This window comes from Phyllobates terribilis, unplaced genomic scaffold (genome assembly GCF_046119375.1).
Source record: "Phyllobates terribilis strain yellow unplaced genomic scaffold, ASM4611937v1 Scaffold_11__3_contigs__length_659146591, whole genome shotgun sequence".
Taxonomy (NCBI): domain Eukaryota; kingdom Metazoa; phylum Chordata; class Amphibia; order Anura; family Dendrobatidae; genus Phyllobates; species Phyllobates terribilis.
Window position 1 is genome coordinate 495,205,932 of NW_027362771.1, and position 18,385 is coordinate 495,224,316.

Here is an 18,385-nt window from a genome sequence, read left to right on the forward strand (position 1 = left end):
GTTTCAGGTCCAGTGGAGACAACCATTCATGAAATTGGTTCTCCAGAGCTGACCACAACTCCTCAGCTGTGTGACTCACATTTCCCAGACATTTCAATGTAAAAACCGCCTGATGACGTTGAGCCCTACTGCCAGCATAGTAAGGAGGTGTGCAGGATCTCTTCTGCGCAGTTAGAAAGCTTGTGGCATGACCAGACAGGCTTTGGGTGCAGGTGGAAGACCGAGAGGAGGTTGAGGAGGCAGAAGCAGTGGAGGAACTTTGACATAAAGAGGATTGACGCACAACTCGTGGGGACGGCAAGACTTGGACAGCAGCCCCTTGTCCTGCTGTCACCATAGTTACCCAGTGCCCAGTCAGCGACATGTAACGCCCCTGTCCATGCCTACTCGTCCAAGTGTCTGTGGTGAAATGCACCCTGTCACACACAGAGTTTCTCAAAGAAGCGGTGATGTTGTGTGCGACATGCTGGTGGAGCGCAGGCACACCTTTCTTTGAGAAGTAGTGCCGACTGGGCATCTGGTACTGGGGCACTGCGACGGACATAAGGTCTCGAAAATCCTCTGTGTCCACCAGGCGGAAAGGCAGCATTTCTGTAGCCAAGAGCTTGCAGATGGTGAAATTCAACCTCTTAGCTTTCTCATGGCTAGGAGGAAATGGTCTTTTACTTGTCCACATCTGAGGGACCGAGGGCTGGCTATTGTGCTTAGACGGGGTTGATAAGGGTGTCCCCGGCAAACTGTCGGTCTGTGAGGAAGATGCAGGCGGACATGTTAGGTTGCCTTGATCCAAAGGTGGTGCTATCGATGTCGGACAGCGCTCAACACCAGCTGGTGTTACCACCTCCAAAGAAAATGATGACCTGCCAATCACGCTGGCTGTTGCGGGTAAAGAGGTGGCAGGTCTGCGCCCCAAAACAGGTGTGACTGCTGTCCCCCCAGTCACAGAGGATGAAGAGGCCGCGGATGCACAAGATATGGCAGACGGTGATTGGCCCGGCCGGCTAGGCCGCATTGTAGCACACTGAGCTTCCCACTGCAACTTATGCTTCATGTCCATGTGCCGGTTCATGCATGAAGTACTCAAACTATGTATTTTTTGGCCTCTACTTAGCTTTTGCTGACAAATGTTACAGATAACACGAGTTGGGTCATCTTTATCGATCTGAAAAAATGCCCAGGCTATGCAAGGCTTAGCACCCATGCGACCTGAAGAGCCACCACGACTTGTGGTGAGAGGCAGAGTTGTGTTTGAGGATGCAGTTGTTGACGTGCTTCCAGTACTACGTCTCTGTCCAGGAAGGCGCAACCTGACCTCGTCGTCACTAGCATCTTCCTCCACCTCCTCTGCTGACCTCATCTCTTGGCTGACTGTGGGTTGACAGTAAGTGGGATCTCCGACCTCATCATCATCACCCTGTGCGTTATCACACCCGTCGTCCTCAGAGCCAACCTGTTCCTGCCCTGACAAAAAACTAAAGTTGTCGCTCCAATCAGGTATTTGAGTCTTATCATCGTCTTCCTCATTGTCTCCACCAACAGGAGTTACAGTTTGGGAATGAGGGTCTACATTATGGTCAGAACCTTCTGCGTCTGGTCCTGGATCCGACTCATAAAGATTCTGGGCATCAGTGCAGATCATTTCCTCGTCTGGATTCACAGAAGCGCTGGAGTCGACCTCTGATTCCCAGGCTATAGTATGAGTAAACAGCTCTGCAGACTCAACCATCTGTTCTACCTCATACTCAGACGGGCAGCTGGAGATTTGGGAGCTGTGAGGAAGCAAGTGCGATTTGGGTGACACCTTTGAGGACTGGAGTATTTGTGATGTTGAAGTTGATGTGGAGGAGAGCCCACTTAAAGGAGCACTTGATATCCGTTGAAGCACCTGCTGTTTTTGTGCCTCATCTGGAATTTGTAGCGATTGGCGTGGCCGTAAGAAAGGGATCTTATCACATTGTCCGCTAAAAGAAGTAGACATTTTAGTTTGGCTGGAAGATGGTCTTTCTTCTGCACCTACCCCACGGACACAACCTTTTTTCCCCTTCCCAACACGCCTATTCCCCTTTCCACCAGCAGCAGGCCTTTTTCCACTCATTTTGGTGGTTAACTAATTCACAACTCTGGAGTTGTTTGCACAAAAAAACAATGGATGGTAACCGAGCAGAGCTGAGTGGCCAAACTGTGGTATTAGGCCAAAACTATTGGCTGGGTTAGATGCAGAAAAAAGTTATTTTTAATTTGCAACCTGATGGAGGTCAGTATAGATGGACTAATAGACCAAGTCCCACACACCGCTAGAAGCCCAAATATTTTTTCAGAGCTAGATGCAGAAAATTTTTTTATTCAATTTGCAACCTGATGGAGGTCAGTATAGATGGACTAATAGACCAAGTCCCACACACTGCTAGAAGCCCAAATATTTTTTCAGAGCTAGATGCAGAAAAAAATTATTTTTAATTTGCAACCTGATGGAGGTCAGTATAGATGGACTAATAGACCAAGTCCCACACACCGCTAGAAGCCCAAATATTTTTTCAGAGCTAGATGCAGAAAAAAATTATATTCATTTTGCAACCTGCTGGAGGTCAGTATAGAAGGACTAATAGAACAAGTCCCACACACTGCTAGAAGCCCAAATATTTTTTCAGAGCTAAATGAAGAAAAAAAATATTTTTAATTTGCAACCTGATGGAGGTCAGTATAGATGGACTAATAGACCAAGTCCCACACACTGCTAGAAGCCCAAATATTTTTTCAGAGCTAGATGCAGAAAAAAATTATTTTGAATTTGCAACCTGATGGAGGTCAGTATAGATGGACTAATAGACCAAGTCCCACACACTGCTAGAAGCCCAAATATTTTTTCAGAGCTAGATGCAGAAAAAAAATATTTTTAATTTGCAACCTGATGGAGGTCAGTATAGATGGACTAATAGACCAAGTCCCACACACTGCTAGAAGCCCAAATATTTTTTCAGAGCTAGATGCAGAAAAAAATTATTTTTAATTTGCAACCTGATGGAGGTCAGTATAGATGGACTAATAGACCAAGTCCCACACACCGCTAGAAGCCCAACTATTTTTTCAGAGCTAGATGCAGAAAAAAATTATATTCAATTTGCAACCTGCTGGAGGTCAGTATAGAAGGACTAATAGAACAAGTCCCACACACTGCTAGAAGCCCAAATATTTTTTCAGAGCTAAATGAAGAAAAAAATTATTTTTAATTTGCAACCTGATGGAGGTCAGTATAGATGGACTAATAGACGAAGTCCCACACACTGCTAGAAGCCCAAATATTTTTTCAGAGCTAGATGCAGAAAAAAATTATATTCAGTTTGCAACCTGATGGAGGTCAGTATAGATGGACTAATAGAATGATGCTATGCCCAAAAGATTTTACTTCACTAGGTGCAGTAAAAAAATTGGTATTCTATACACAGGTGTTATATCTTGCAACACAGATAGGCTACTCCACTGACTAACACACTCTGCAATAGGCCAAAAAGGATTAGCTTTGCTAGATTCAGCCAAATGCTGTGAAAAAAACTTGCACAGCACTGGCACAGACCTGCCTTGCAAAAACTGATAGGAACTCATGTAACCTAGTCCTGAAAAGGACTCCAATTACAATTAGTCTTTACTCCCACAACCTATCTATTTAAGAGCACAGACCTCCCTGATAAAAGTCGTAGGAAATGCTGTAACCTAGTCCTTAAAAGGACTGCAATCACAACTATTCCCTACTCCCAAGCTATCTGTATATTTGTGCGAAAATTGGCTTGAAATTAACAAGGTATAGCGCACACAGCAACAGCGGTGCCGTCTAACACGCAGCTGCAGCAGTGAGAAAATGGTGGCGACGGGGAAATGGCTTGGTCTTATAGGGCAAGGACATGTGACATACACTGCCAGTGACACATGCCCTTGCTTGTGTGAAAAAAAGCACTTCGCTCCGTGTGTGCGCTGCTGATAGGCTGACAGATTGCACCTCCCCACTGCAAATGCGGGAAAGAGAAAAAAAAATGGAGATCTTCATTGTTCCTGCAGAGATCCATCCCCTGCCCCTCCCCCCACCCCGCTGTACACTCAAACTGCGTATTAACATTAATTTTCATCATTACTGAGAAAAAATCCAGTTATGATTTTGGTGCACGAACAGTTATCGAACATAACCTCGAACAGCCGAATTTTTCTCAAATTGTTCGTGTTCGCCGAACGGCTCGAACACCGCCCAAAACAGCTCGAATTTGAGATTGGCGAACAGTTCGAGTAGAACAACGCTCATCTCTATTAGGCAGTGACCAAGATGACAAAGCACTTTATTCAACCGAGTGCTTTATCATCTTGGTCACTGCCGATGAACATGCAGAGTGTAGCAGCATGACAAAGTCTTCTCAACTGCTGCATAGGCAGCAACTGAGATACTGTCTGACAAGTTGTGCAGCTCTTAGTGAATAAAGACTAGGATCCTGGTTCATCATGGCTTGTGTGAGAAAAGCTACAACAGTGCACTGGAGTAAAATGGGGCAAATGCAATAAAAGTGATGCACCTCTTAATGGATTTGGTACAACTTTCAACTGCCATTTACCATGACAAGAAATGTACTCCTGCCAGCGCCAGGAGTACATCTTTGTTGTAATTTAATTAATGGTAAATAATTAATTTGTAATTTACACCACTTTTGTAGCATAAAGTATGTTAAATTTGCCAGTCACATTCCGCCACACTCCCTCTTGTCTATGTACCACCTACTTTTCTTTTTTTTTAACATCTATTTATAAAGATTTTTTGGGAGGGGTAACAATACTCATGAAGGAAATTTTTCACCAAACACCACACACATAAAAATAGGGGGGGAAGAATAATACCAAGGAAGGGAATGAGTAATGGGAAAGGGTTTGGAGGAACATAGGATAAAATTAAAATAATAGGTTGACTGAACATAATGCACCCATTTTTAACAATACAAAAGGAAGTAGATATTTATAACCAATATCTATGCAAAATATTTTCAGGATGACATGTCAATGTTCTTTCTTATAAGGTCTTACCACCTACTTTTCAACATGCTGGCCAAGACTGGTGTTAAAAATGCCAAACTAACTGAAATTTTGTGCAAACATGAGTTATGCAATAATGTTGCAACATTTCAAACAGTTTTGTTCTAGAATTGTGGTGAAAGATATTTGATGAAATAGCCCCCAAGAGTGAAGACTATAGGCAATATTGAATGTGGCAGTTGGGGCTCACTCACACAAGCATGTAGATTGGATGAGTGCTATCTAATGTTTTATTGGATAGCACTCGGACAAATGTTATAATATGGCACAGTGCAAATCTGTGTGATTTTTTTCATACTGATTCGACATTGGATAAAAAAAAATGCGGCATGCTGCGTTTTGCAGGGCAAGTCGAATGGCGTGTACCAATTCAAGTCTATGGGAAACATTGGACTGCACTTGGATGATATCTGTGTGCAGTCCGATTTCTGCAGACTCACACAATGGAGAAGATGGAAAAATTTTGATCTCCATCTTCTCCTCACTTGTGCTCCGATTCTCTCATCTGAGAGATTCTGATCACCCTAAGCTGACACACGGAACAAACTTGGATCAGAGTTTGATGAGAGTGTCATTACCATAATCCATCTTATTCTCTCAACGCAAAGAATCTACACTCGTGTGACCCTGGCCTTAGCAATATTCTCAGGGCACACTGGAGTGGACAGTGGTACTATATGCAATTGGGTGAGTAAACTAAATGTACACTGGGTATCCATGTGCAGAGCAGTCAATGACTACTGTGCTCTACATCTCATCTATGCAGTAAGACTGCAGGTAAAGAAGATAGAGATGATTATAAATATGGGTAGAAATGTCTTGGGCCAAAGGTCATTTGTGCGGTTTGGAAGAGTAGCCATAGGGAATTCATTAGCACAAAGGCCTTAATGATGGAAATGAAAGCATAGGACCCCAGTGATTATTATAAGTTCAGCCAGTGTCTATATTAGTCCAACATGCTGAGCTTTTTCAGTTCTAAAACCTGGCACAAAACCGCACCCAAGCAGTCCTTATAATACTTAATGAGACCACTCTGCCTTTGTTTTTATAATGATATAAATAAATACTTTATAGAATGTGCAGAAATGTAAACACAGTCATACTATAATTACATCAGTATTTTCCTAAAATACAATACATGCACTTTTGGACAAGGGGTTCAAATGCCGAAATGATGGAAGAGACTCAGGAAGTGTTAAAGTGCACCTGTCAGCAGCATTGTGCTCAGTAAACTACATACACTGTCAGGTTGGCGACAGTACACTGATTAATATGATACCTTGGTTGATGAAATCCGTCCTGTGGTTCTTGTGTAATCTTTACTGTCAGTTTGGAGATAATGATATGCTTGTGCTTCGGGGCGGCCTGTGGGGGGCGCTCTATCTGGTGCTCTGTTTACATATTCATCTGTATGCTCTTATGACAGCTCACTGATAGTTCACTGACCTGCCTCCTGTTTTACATAATACATCTAGTAGTGCGGGGCTAGGTAAAATAGGAGGCTGGTCAGTGAAGGCACAGTGAGGTGTCATAAGAGCATACAGATGAATATGTAAGCAGAGCACCAGATAGAGCGCCTCCCACAGGCCACCCCGGGGCACGAGCAATCACCTTTAGGGCCAGATATGGCCCATGGGCCACAGTTTGACATGTATGCTGTAGACACCTCAGCTAACCAATAGTCACAGATCAGAACTCTATTGAAACTATGTAAAAACAATGTAGCCAGGTGCATGCACCGAAGCAAAACATGAGCTGGTAAGTAGCAGTTATAGGTTCTTACATATCATTTTTAAGCTCACAATTGGACAGATACAAGTAAGCCTATCTGATGGAGTGTCCAGGACCAGGAGTTACGCAAGAAACTGATCAAGATACATAATTATTGTTAAGGTGACAGGTCTATATGACAAATAAGTTTTTGGGATGTCTATGCAGCTTTATATGTAGACACAGCAGATCTTTAATAAAGCACATAACCCAGATGTAGTGAAAGAGTAACATATCTAAAGACAACTCGTCTCCAAAAAGTTGACATATTTACCAGGTAAATAAAACAAGCGGCAATCAGTCCAGAGTTGAGAGAAGCAGTGCGAAGGATAGAGTCTGTTGGCAGCTCTGCCAGGAGAGGAGCGATGGATCATACTCTATACCTCGCAGCACAGTCATAGTGCTGCTACATCTCAATTCCAAATCTGTATTATTGTCTCTTTTCAATGATTTATCCGGTTGATTATATTCTTTATTAAACATAGAGGAAGGATAATATTAGATTTGTGTCTAAAAGTGTTTTCTGCCTTATTAAACCACATTAGACTTTACTGAGATTAGACACAGAAAAAGAGCAGTATGCATATTCCTGCAATTAGGTTCATTATATCGATGCCAATTTTGCAGGAAGAAAGTGTAATGATTCACATTAGGACAGCAGAGGGCGCTGTGCTCTTGCAGAAGAGATCATACACTACTGTGAGGCACTTTATAGAATCTCTGTTGACTTTGCCTGACTCGCGTTGAAGAAGTATTTTAGTATATAGAAATTAATTTTTCTGAAGAAAGAGGAGACCTTGAAATAAATGTATCTTTCCTTCGGTCTTGGTTTAAGTATTTTATTTTTATAGACAGGCAAATTATTTTTCCTGATTCACAGATTACCAGTCCAAAGAGTACAATAGCGGAATTAATTTGCTCATTATCCTCGTCCGATTTACCTGAAAAGAATCTTAAACTGGAAAAAAAATCGATTACCACAGTGCACCATAATGGGCAGAGAATGCAAGGCTAAAAATGAGTTAGGGAACCCTGAACTGGTCACTTGAATTAACTTGGTTTCCAAATGAAAAGCAGGCAAACAGATTGGCACATGGCATTATAACACCATTGCCAAAATGTATGAAAACGGTCCCAGAAAACTTAAATGGATGCCTGGGGCTAAGATATTGATGACCTATCCTTAGCAGGCGGTCCAACATCCGATACTACAATGATCAGCTGATACCTGGTGAACTGGCCACAGGAAGTTATAGTGTTTCAGCTCAGTATACTATGTAGTGGCCGTTCACAGGTACTGCAGCTCAGCTTCTGTTTGAGAGAATAGAAGATGACCTGCAGCACTCAAGAATGGCCACTACACAGTGTACAGAACTGTGGTACTTCAGCTGTATACACTGTGTACTTCTGGCAAATGCTGCATCGGGTACCAGTTGATCAGTGATGGTGCCAAGTATCAGACACTCACTGAGCTGATATTGATGAATATTGATGACCCATGAATAGGTCATTATTTTCCAAGTCTAGTCTCTGACAACCCCTTTAAATAATTATCCTTAGTGGCTGTAGACCAAAATGGCCTTTATAGAAGACTGTCAACAATTTTGATCCTGCTAAACTTCTGGTAGTGTTAGATAAGAAACATACAGATGTTTTAAAAATACATTTTTTGACTATTTTAGACATCAGTATGAATCATATGACTAGGGGGAAAAATCATCACTGTGCACTGCGTCTGAGCTCTGATGTCTCATATCAATGTCACTTCTTCGCGCCCCCTGTTCCGAGCAGGGCAAAGCATCAGAACACACTCTGCACAGACCTGTGCAGCAAGGGAGCGAGGGGAGGAGAGGTTTGTTTTAAATCTATGAGTACATTTTGGGGGTCCTTTCTACTACATGGAGGGCTATTTTGGGGACATTATACTATTTTGAGGGCATTGTGGGGGACATTATACTATGTGGAGAGCTATGTGGGGGTCATTATACTAATTGGAAAGCAATGTGGGGGCCATTATACTATATAGAGGGCTATGTGGGAACCATTATACTGTTTACAGGGCTATATAGGGGGGGTCATTATACTGTTAATCGGGCTATGTGGGGGTCATTACACTGTTTGGAGGGCTTTGCAGGGTCCATTATATTGTTTGGAGGGCTATGTGTGGGGACATTATACTATTTAGAGGGCTATATAGGGACGGCCATAATACTGTTTGGAGGGTTATGTGGTGGGCCATTATAATGTTTGGAGGTCCATATGGGAGCCATTGTACTGTTTGCAGAGCAATGGAAGGGGAATCTAGGGGCTTCAATAGGAGAAAAATTACTTTGTAAGGGCTGCAAAGTTGTGAGTTATGCTCTTATGTGACACTGCCAAATATTTTTTTTTTTATGGGAGGGCTTATGTAAGACTTCTGCTATGGGGCCCCATGATTTCTATGTACACACCTGCCGAAAATCTTACAGCATTAAGGACCTCCCCAAAACAAGTTTTGAGACAAGCGTCCCCCCAGATTAGCTCTTCCTTTTCTCATTAATTCTGCTGATAAACAGTACAGCCTGGTAAGTTATAACACCTCTACACCTCCCCTACCTATGGCTGTCTGCAGTTTTGCAAGGTCAAAATTGCTGACAGGCTTTGACATCAGCAGTTGTATCTACCCCATAGTACCAATAAAAACTTCAGAACATCAAGCAAAAAAACAAGCCCTCACACAGCTCCATTGACAGAAAAATAATAATGTTACGGGTTTTGGAAAATGAAAACCCAGGCTATTTTTTTTTTAAAATTCTGAATGTTTTTTTCACCACTTAAATAAAAAAGAATGCAAGTTTGGTATTATTATAATTGTACTGACATAAACAGTCATATTTCCTGATCAATTTTACTGCAGAATGAATGGTGAAAAAACTAAATCCAACAAACAATTTTGGAAATGCATTTTGTTTGCAATTTCACTTCCTTTTGTTTTTTCTTTCCCATTTACCAGTAAACCGTATGAAAAAAACAATGGTGTCATTCAAAAGCACAACTATCCCTTCAAAAAGAGAACCCTCATATGGCCTTGTCAGCAGGAAAATAAAAAAGTTACGACCCTTGGAAGAACGGGAGGGCAGAATGAAAGCACAAAAACTTAAAATTGTTTGGTCATTAAGTGGTTAGTTTGGCAACTGTATAAGCATATGTAGAGCTCTGGGCACTAAATTTTGTATATATGAGCAATTATAAATGGAAAATCCATAACATTTCTGCATTGCATGGACGGTACCCTATTTGGCAGCCATTTAGATGGAGTGTCCAATTATTACACAGATAGCTCGAAACTACAAAGTTAGGAGTCTTTTTCATCTTCATGAGACAATCCCTTTACTGATTAAATGATCCTTTATATACACAGTCTTGTGCAAAAGTTTTAGGCAGGTGTGGAAAAAATGTTGTAAAGTAAGAAGGATTTCAAAAATAGAAATGTTAATACATTATTTTTTTATCAACTAACAAAATACAAAGTGAATAATAAAAAGAGAAAACTAAATCAATTCAATATTTGTTATAACCGCCCTTTGAAAACAGCATCAAAGCATCAATTAGGTTCACTTGCACCCAATTTTTGAAGGAACGCAGCAGGGAGGTTATTTCAAACATCTTGGAGAACCAATCACAGATCTTCTGAGGATGTTGCTTGCACAAATCTTTCTGTCTCTTCGTGTAATCCCAGACAAACTTGATGAAGATTAGATCGAACCTCTGTGAAGGCCATATTATCACTTCCAGGACTCTTTGTTCTACTTTACAGTGAAGATAGTTCTTAATGACATTGCCTATATGTTTGGGGTTGTTGTCTTGCTGCAAAATAAATTTGGAGTAGATTTTACATTACCCTAATAGTTGTTATGATCTGCTACAGGGACTAAGGAAAGACAGGAGAACTGTCCCTACAATAGAACTAAACTAGATCCCTACGATGTAACGGGGAACCTGATCCTGCGATCAGACCCGCTAAAGTCCTCGGCTAGTCTGAATGAAGACCTATAGATGTGAGGGAGGGATCCCTACAAGAACTAGGGACTGGGATAAGTTGGACACCTCCTAGCAGAAATAGTAGCAGTCAAAGACAAACACACAACAAAAAGCATAGCGGTCAGAAGACCTAGCAAAACTAACAGAGAACAGCAACAGAGCACCAAGCTAGCTCAATAGTAGTAAATACAATGAAGTCCAGCAAGACCAGGAGGGCGGAGCTGGATTAAATAGGCAAAAATGGTCATGTGACCAGCAAACTAAAAAAAAACTAACAGGAGAGTTCTAACAGTACCCCCTCTTCTAAGAGGATCCTCCGGATCCCCTAGGCCCAGGCTTACCAGGAAACCTCCTGTGAAACGCTCTGACAAGTCTGGAAGCAGAAACATCATCCGCCCTCACCCATGAGTTATCCTCAGGTCCGAAACCCTTCCAAGCGACGAGATACTGCAAACTCCCTCTATACCGTCTAGAATTTAGGATGCGGGAAATTTCATATTCCCCGTCCTCCACCACCGGAGGAATAGTGGCAGAGGCGTCACCATCAGACACATCAGCTTTTTTCAACAGAGAAACATGAAACACCGGGTTAATCTTCCAGGACGTAGGAACCTCCAACCTAACAGCAGATTGGTTAACTATCTGAAGCACCTTAAAGGGCCCTACGAACTTGGGACCCAATTTTTTAGAAGGAATCCTCAATCGCAGATTCTTAGAGGACAACCAAACCATGTCACCAACAGCAAACAAAACCTCTTGCCGTTTCCTATCAAAGTACCTCTTAGATTTTTTGTTAGCCTCCTGAAGATTGCCACGCACATCCGTCCAAACTCTCTCCAAATCACCGGAAAAACTCTCCTCCTCAGGCACAGCCGAAACCAATTTGGAGAATGACCCAAAAGACGGATGTCTCCCAGAACAACAAAAAAAAGGCAAACACCCAGGAGAAGAGGATGTATGGTTGTTAAGAGCAAATTCAGCAAGTGGCAGAAACTCAGACCACCCCTCTTGATTGTCTGCCACAAAACAACGCAAGAACTGCTCAACATCCTGGTTCTTCCTTTCTGTCTGGCCATTAGACTCAGGATGATATCCAGATGAAAACAACAAAAGAACTCCCAACCTGTCACAAAAGGCACGCCAAAAACGAGCCACGAACTGAGGTCCCCTATCAGAAACAATGTCAGTAGGAACACCATGAAGTCTGACAATTTCCTTGACAAAGGCCTTAACGAGTGTCTTAGCGCAAGGCAGTTTGATGAAGGCAACCAAGTGACACATCTTGCTAAAACGGTCCACGACCACCCAGATGACCGTGAAACCTTCAGAGGGGGGAAGGTCAGTAATAAAGTCCATAGCCAGATATGTCCAAGGTGCACTAGGAACCTCCAGAGGGCAAAGCAACCCCGCAGCAGGAGCATGCGAAGACTTGGATCTAGCACACACATTACATTGGCGCACCCACTTAATGACTTCCTTCTGCCATCCAGGCCACCAAAAACTGCGACCCACAAGTCTCTTGGTCTCAGAAATGCCTGGATGACCTGCCAACCGAGACTCATGACACTCAACAAACAAATCTCTCCTAAAGGTCCTAGGCACAAACAACCTCCCATGGGGAGTGTTAGATGGGGCATTCTCCTGAGCTTTAAAAATCTCATCCTCCAAAACGGAGTCCAAAGCAGCAATCACAACACCTTCTTGTAAATTGCTCTCCTCTTCCTCCTCAACACCGACCATGGGAGAAAAGCTGCGAGACAAAGCATCCGCTTTAACATTCTTGGTACCCGGGATGTAAGTAACGGAAAAATTAAACCGCGAGAAAAAAAGTGCCCACCTAGCCTGACGGGCATTCAAGCGCTTGGCAGCATCAAGATAGATCAGATTTTTATGATCAGTGAAAACCTGAATGGGAAATTCAGCACCTTCCAAGAGGTGACGCCAGTGTTCAAATGCGAGTTTAATCGCCAGCAATTCCCGATTACCAATATCGTAATTAAGTTCAGTCTCAGAAAATTTTTTTGAAAAAAAGGCACAGGGATGTACTCCATCCCTGTTTTCCTGAGACAACACCGCACCGACCCCCACCGAAGAAGCATCAACCTCAACCAAAAACGGCTTAGTCACATCAGGCTGCATAAGGATGGGAGCAGAGGTGAACCTCTCCTTTAGAAACACAAAAGCTTCAGTGGCCTCAGAAGTCCACTGAACCGCATTAGCACCTTTCCTGGTGAGATCGGTCAGCGGTTTGACAATAATAGAAACATTTTTTATGAATTTTCTGTAATAATTGGCGAAACCCAAAAACCTCTGTATCGATTTCAAACCAATAGGCCTAGGCCATTCCTGCACAGCTTGAACTTTAACCGGGTCCATCTCAAAACCTTCACTGGAGATAATGTAGCCCAAAAAACTAATTCTCTGTACAGCGAACTCACATTTCTCCAGCTTAGCAAAAAAGCGAATTGTCCATTAATAACTGTAATACCTCACGTACGCTCCGCCAATGAGACTCCAGATCAGGCGAATAAATCAGAATGTCATCCAAATACACAACCACATTTTTGCCGATTAAAGGTCTAAGGATGTCATTAATAAGATTCTGAAAAAATGCTGGAGCATTGGTAAGACCAAAAGGCATAACCAGATTCTCAAAATGACCCACAGGAGTGTTAAAAGCAGTCTTCCATTCATCACCCTCCTTCATGCGCAACAAATTGTATGCCCCCCGGAGATCAATTTTAGAGAACCACTTGGCCCCCACTAACTGGTTAAATAAATCAGGAATCAATGGCAGTGGGTAAGGATTGCGTACAGTAATTTTATTAATCTCACGAAAGTCCAGACAAGGACGTAAACCGCCATCTTTTTTTTTTACAAAAAAAAATCCAACAGCCACAGGAGACTTGGAAGGCCTAATGTGACCGGCGGCCCAGCTTGTCTGTATGTATTCCTCCAAAGCCTTTCTCTCAGGAATAGTAAGATTAAATAAACGACTTTTAGGAAGAGTCGCTCCAGGGACAAATTCAATGGTACAATCATAGTCTCTATGGGGAGGCAAAATTTGTGACTCCTCCTCAGAAAAACTCTCCAAAAATCCTGAATAGGTACAGGCAATTCCCCTTTATCCACAGCAGCAATACGTCCGTTACAACACTTGTCATAACACTTAGGGCTCCAGGACTTAATTTCATTGGTAGACCAATCCAGTACAGGATTGTGCAATTTTAACCAGGGTAACCCCAATATTACTGGAGAAGGCAAATTATCCAATACCACCAAATCCAAATTTTCTTGGTGAATACCATTAATAGTGAGGGGAAATTCACAGACCTTATGAGTAACACTCTTCAAGGGAGAGCCATCAACAGAAACCACAGCAATAGGTGATGACAAAGTTTTAGGTTCTAATCTAAGTTTTTCCAAGAATCCCCCATCAATCACATTCAGAGTAGAACCACAATCCACAAATACCCGAAATTCAATTAATTCATCCTGAGCAGCAGTAGTGGCAGATAGGAATACTCCCTTAGAATTTAAACAGGCAATACGGGCATAACTGACCATTTTTTTTTCTTTCTTCAAACGAAGCACACAGTTCTTAATAAAATGACCAGAATTTCCGCAATAGAAGCACAAGCCTTCAGAAAGCCTGCGATCTTTTTCCTGAGAGCGGGGTGGCATCGCCCCAATCTCCATCGGCTCTCCATTGTCAGCACAGACCCTCTCAAGACTCGGAGCTGACATAGCAGAGGATTTGCTCTCATTAACCCTTGCACGCAGTCTCCTGTCCACCCGTATAGCTAATTGCATAGCCTCCTGCAAGTTTCCAGGTGTGGGATAAGCAATCAGTAAATCCTTAACCCTTTCACCTAGCCCTGCAAGAAACAAGCTTTTCAAAGCTGAATCGTTCCACCCCACCTGGGCAGACCACCGACGGAAGTGAGAACAATATTTTTCCACATTACCTGATCCCTGCCTCAAACGTCTCAATTCAGACTCAGCAGATGAGACACGATCAGGATCATCATACAACAAACCCAAAGCAGAAAAAAAACTATCCACTGATCTAAAGCATGGATCACTAGGTTGGAGAGAGAAGGCCCATCCCTGAGGATCTTTGCGCAAAAGTGACATTATGAACCCTATGCGCTGTGATTCATCACCAAAGGATCCGGGTCTCAAACGAAAATACAATAAACAAGCATTTTTAAAAGAAAAAAAATCTTGTTGTTCGCCAAAAAATAAATCAGGCAGACGTACCTTTGGTTCCACAAAATGGGCTCCAGAACAGCTACTCACGTGTTGTTGGAGCTTGGCCACCTCCAGAGAGAGTCCCTGCAAGCGTTGAGCCAAATCTTGAACCGAGACCATGATGGAAAACTGGAGGTCTTTCCTTAGAGAAAATTTTTTTTTTTTCTTTTAGGGCTGGACTTACTGTTATGATCTGCTACAGGGACTAAGGAAAGACTGGAGAACTGTCCCTACAATAGAACTAAACTAGATCCCTACGATGTAACGGGGAACCTGATCCTGCGATCAGACCCGCTAAAGTCCTCGGCTAGTCTGAACGAAGACCTATAGATGTGAGGGAGGGATCCCTACAAGAACTAGGGACTGGGATAAGTTGGACACCTCCTAGCAGAAATAGTAGCAGTCAAAGACAAACACACAACAAAAAGCATAGCGTTCAGAAGACCTAGCAAAACTAACAGAGAACGGCAACAGAGCACCAAGCTAGCTCAAGAGTAGTAAATACAATGAAGTCCAGCAAGACCAGGAGGGCGGAGCCGGATTAAATAGGCAAAAATGGTCATGTGACCAGCAAACTAAAAAAAACCTAACAGGAGAGTTCTAACAATAGTATTGCATGATGGATGATTATCTGCCTGTATTTCTCAACATTTAGGACACCATTAATCCTGACGAAATTCTAAACTTCATTTGCTAAAATGCAGCCTCAAACTTGCAAGGAACCTCCACCATGCTTTACTTTTGCCTGCAAACACTCATTATTATGCTGCGCTCCAACCCTATAGTGAACAAACTTCTTTCTGTACAGCCAAATATTAATATAAATATAATTTTTTAATCATCAGTCCAGAGCATCTTTTGCTATTATTCTGCACCTATGTTTTTTACATAGTTGAGTCACTTAGTTGTATTTTCTTGTCGAAGATATATTTTATGGCAACAATTCTTCCATGAAAACCAAGTCTGGTAGATGCGTGTAGCTGGGTCCCACTGGTTACTTCTAATTCTGAGTTCATGGCAGTGATGACATCTTCCAACTTCACAGCAAAGTAAGCATGATGAGTTTTTCATCTGCTACATAAAGTTTCCTTGAAGGACCACTTCGCCTACAAGTGATGATATGGCCCTCACAGAACCCTGATCTCAAAATCAAGCCGGCCTGAGAGCCATTACATGAAGAGACAAAAGGATGTGCCCATATTTACATCCACAGAAGATCTGTGGTTAGTTCTCCAAAATGTTTGGAATTACCTCCCTGTTGAGTTCCTACAAATACTGTGAGTAAGTGTAGCTAAAAGAATTGATGCTTTGATACTGTTTTGAAGGCAAAAGGTGGTCACACCAAATTTGTAATTTTCTTTTGTTCAATCACTTTGCATTTTGTTAATTGATACAAATAAACTATAAATAATTACATTTTTTAAAATATTCTTACACTGCAGAATTTTTTCACACTTGCCTAAAACTATTTCATAGTACTGTACCCAGTGAGGGGATATTAATGAAAGTACCAGTGTCAGTTTTCTGGCGTTTAATGCACCTTATTTGTGCTCAAGCCATACTTCAGTAAAAATGTCCCATCCTTTGCCCCTTTTATGTCGGCTTCACCTCTTTTCTACAAAGCAAGTGGGGCTTATTGGATACATTCACTAATATTTCACCAGAAAGTGGCGTCGATTATACTGGAAATTTATGGAAGTTTCTGGCGCATGGGCATCCTAAGATGAGACCAATGGAACTTGTAAACCTCTGCACATATTTAGCGCATTTTATTCCAGCGCACTGGGATTGAGATCGGCGTTAGTAAATGTGCCCCAATGTTTCAGTTCAGTTTTTTTTAAGTTTTATTTGTTGTCTCAGTTCTATTAAAAGCCCCATCTCAGCAACACTCCAGGCAAATCCTGTCTTTTTTTATATGGCAGGAAAGGTTGAAATAAAAGTGTCTGATTATTTCTAAGTAAGGCATACTTCAGCAAGTCCTGGCAATGCTGCCGTTTACAGCAGTGAAACTTTTAATAAATGTGCTTGATTAACTGGAGACAGACGTGCCCTTGTGTTTCCTTTTCCGTCTGATTGACAACGCCTGAGATTCAGCTGACACCTGCTTGACGACTTCCCCGGAAAAACAGACACCGACTTTGCATCCCAAACAATCAGCAGCGACTTCTGCACTTTACTGTGATTATTTCATGAGGCCTCATTTGCCATATTGATCTGGATCAAAATTATGCATAGAATTAATAAACAAGTGGCTATAATGTATGCGCGCTCTACTTCGCATATCAGCAAAAGTTCACTATTTTTGGAATATTTTTATATTTCACCACTGATCCACATAATATTTGATTCATTAGATTTTTCTATCAGATTTCAGATTATTGTTCCTAAAGGGTGTTAGCTGTATTTAAAAAGATATCTTAGAACATTGACTAAGTATGTATCTACATCCAGGCCCATGAACAAGGCAGTTCTTGTAACAATTTACTCAGAGGTCATCCTAAATCAAAGGCTTGCTGTGTCATGGCTTTGTCCAGTAGTTATGTCATATCTCTTACAGGGAATCTGTCAATGGGTTTCTGCTATGTAATCTGAGGGCAGCATGAAGTAGAGACACTAATTACAGCGATGTATCACTTAGATCAGAGGTCCCCAACCGCCGGTCCGCGGACCAGGACCGGGCCGTTGGGGTTTTTCAGCCGGTCCGCGGCGCCGCTGACAGTTGTAGAGGATCAGCAGGGAGAAAGCCAGCATGTGATCAGTAGCCTATAAGAAAAGAGGAGGAGGGACTGGCAGTGAATAGATAATTAGCCATGCGGCCCTACTCTCAGAATGTGCTCAGGCAGGAGCAGGGACAAGCAGGTCATGTGTGTCCAGCGCTCCTTCCCTTCCTGCTAGCTGCGAGTTGGAGGGGGAGGGGCTCTGGATGCTAATGGGCAGCTAGATATGACGTCAGGTGTCCCACCCTTATGACTCCTGTAGCTGTGTTCTGGTGTCGTGCGGCCCAGCAGCAGATTTTCTGCTTAAAGTGAAAAAAGCAAATAACAGTGAAAATTCATAGCAGCAGTGGCTGTGTCCAGTAGCAGCAGTAGTGGTCATCATCATCAGATGGGACCTAGATGGGACCGTCTTGTTGCAGGAAAACAAGCCCAGTGCTCCCACTGATCCAGGGAAACAAGCCTGGTGCTCCCACTCATTCTGAACCTATGGTAAGTTGAATCACATTCTCATTATAAATGTCATAATTATATGATAAGTATGCACTAAGCTCCACCCCTCC